General features: G+C 36.3%; 1 non-coding gene across 1 annotated transcript; it reads left to right on the forward strand.

The window, feature by feature from the left end:
- Nucleotides 1–568: 568 nt before the first annotated feature.
- On the forward strand, nt 569–671 carry LOC113284791. Its single transcript, XR_003328399.1, has one exon. It is a non-coding gene; the product is annotated as a small nucleolar RNA R71 (small nucleolar RNA).
- The last annotated feature ends 1,992 nt before the right edge of the window (nt 672–2,663 follow it).

Raw genomic sequence — 2,663 nt, forward strand, 5'->3', positions numbered from 1 at the left:
CTACTAGCTTGTAGACTCTGTTCTACGGAAAATGGAATTACTAAACTGACCTTGGGGATTCTTTGTATAGCCAAAAACTGGGGGAGCATTAGAATTACTAAACTGACCTTGACTTTGGCCCTTAGACCACGGAAGGTTCGGATGGTTTCTCCAACCAGGATTATAGGTTTCTGAATATGGGACAATCTTTTGACGGTTATCAAATATAGTGTTATTATAAAGAGCATTGGCCTGCTCTTCAATATTCTAGCCTTCCCAAAAAGGCTCCACTCTACCACTAGTCTGACCCACTTCTAAGGCTTCTAACCTTTTTGTTATAGCAGCAATTTTGGCATCTGATTCATAACCTCCTTTTACCCTATTAACGTTTCCTCTATTTAAAAGAATTGTTTTCTGGGGTGCCCTACTATTTTACCATTGCTGGGTTTTTTCGGCGATTTCATTAAAAAATTTCATCGCCGCATCAACAGTTTGGTTTTCAAATCCACTAGTGCATAGAGACTCAACCATGGTCGTTGTGGAATAATCTAAACCCTCATAAAGGATCTGAACTAGCCTAACCTTTTCTAAACCATGATGAGGACACTGGGCTAATAAATCATTGAACCTTTCCAAATACCCATATAAAGATTCTCCCTCTTGTTGTGAAAATGTGCAGATGTTTTGTGCCTAGGGAAAAACTTATTGAAAAAGGCAGATGTAAGTTGTTCATATGTCTCAATTGACTCGGAGTCCAAATTATACAGCCACGACTTGGCCTTATCTTTCAGGGAAAATGGGAATAACCTAAGTTTCAAAGCATCATCATCTAAGCCTCTGATTCTTAGAGTACTACAAATTTCTTCAAAATCCCTAACATGGTAATAAGGGTTTTCATTTTCTTTCTCTAAAAAGATTGGGAGCATCTGTAAGGTCCCAGGTTTCAGTTCATAGGGTGCCTCCGTTTCAGCTAACTTAATACACGAAGGACATGTAGTCCTAGTTGGATTCAACAAAGCTTTCAAAGTCGCCATTTCTGGCGCTATCGGAGCAACAAGGATTCTCTCCTCGGTCAAAGAACGTTCAAAAACAAACTCTTCAAAATCCGTACTTTCTAGATTAAGGTAATCGAGACGCTTCGAACTACTAGGTTTCTCTTTAACAACTCTACCTAGTGCGTCTCTTTTACGTTCAGACATATAATAGAATTTTCTAAATTTGAAGGGTAAGCAAACACAGATCAAGGCCGACTCAACCAAATCAAACCTATTGATTTCTAGCAAACAAAAAGCATGATGGCTCCACTTAGATTATTTCTAGACCAGCTTCTAATCCTTCGAACGGGAATTCATTACAATTTAAGCAAACCCCTCTGGAATCAATCCGAGTTAACGTAAGTTGAATAGAGGCGAGGGAAGCTCGGTGGAGCTTTGATACCCAAGGCCTCACCGATATTACAAGGCGGCGCAGTCACGCATTCAACTTACAGAAACCGTCAAGAACTTCGAAGTATGCTTAAAAGAGTAACCAATATTTTTCGAATGACTTTCCTGTTAAGCTCGTTACCTTATCGGTCTCGTTCTAGTCAAAATTTTAGGCTTAGGTTCGCGTAGGTTACGTGTTCTTAAAGCGGGCAAGAAGAGAACGGTGATGAAATCCGAACCCTTATCTTGTATGGCTAGGCCTTGCCCTTTACTAGAAAAATAAATGTCCGTATTCAGTCCTCAACATATATGCATACGAAGGAGTCCAGTAACTCGCTGACAGGGGATTCACGAGTGTTTAGAATCTTACCTCCCGTTCCATACGGGGGATGAATCGGTTGTAGTCGACTCGGGACACTGACTCCAATGTCTAGTGTACGAACCCAAGGTGCAGAGACAATATCGTAATTGTCCTCCTTCTCTACAAACAGTTTATATTTCAAGTACCCTTCCGTAGGGTAATAAAAAAAAATAATGTCCCAAAGTCCAAAAGTCCAAAAAAAAAAATAAAGAAAAATTACAAAAATAATAAACCCTAATACAGTTTTTTTTTTTAAATAAAATAAACAAACCCTAAACTAAAATTGTCTTGTTTTCTGTGTTTTTTGCTTAAATCTTTAACTCCAAGTCTTTATGAAATCACCAAACTCCTTGGCTCAATTTTCTTTATGATCCAGAACCTGTAGACACAAGATAAATACCCAAAAACATAAAAAAGGACAAAAATAATAATCAAAAATAAATAAAAATAAATAAATAAATCTAAAACCCTAAAAACAAGTCCGCGTCGGCGGCGCCAAAAATTGATGTGATTTGTAGATAGTGGTAAAAGTGGTTCGGTTCTCAGACTTGTGAAGGATATTAATTATACTTAAATTTTAATATTAAAATAGAAAACTCACTAAAAATTATAGCAAACTCAATCAAAGATGATATCAATACTAAAAGAAACATTGAGGCTAAGATTCCACTATTTTCCAAGTTCAAAGTGATTAAACCAATACTTATATTTATGCAATTTTCTTGTTTAATTTGATTCTAAAATATTGCAACAAGTAGATTTTCAAAAGTAATAATTGTAAATACCAAGTATGAAGCATCAAAAGTCTTAAAACTAAGCATACTCCATCAAAATAGATCACAATCACTCAAATAAAAATCATATTCAATAATAGTTCAAGGCATATAATCATATAATTA

This window comes from Papaver somniferum, chromosome 5 (assembly GCF_003573695.1).
Source record: "Papaver somniferum cultivar HN1 chromosome 5, ASM357369v1, whole genome shotgun sequence".
Taxonomy (NCBI): Eukaryota; Viridiplantae; Streptophyta; class Magnoliopsida; order Ranunculales; family Papaveraceae; genus Papaver; species Papaver somniferum.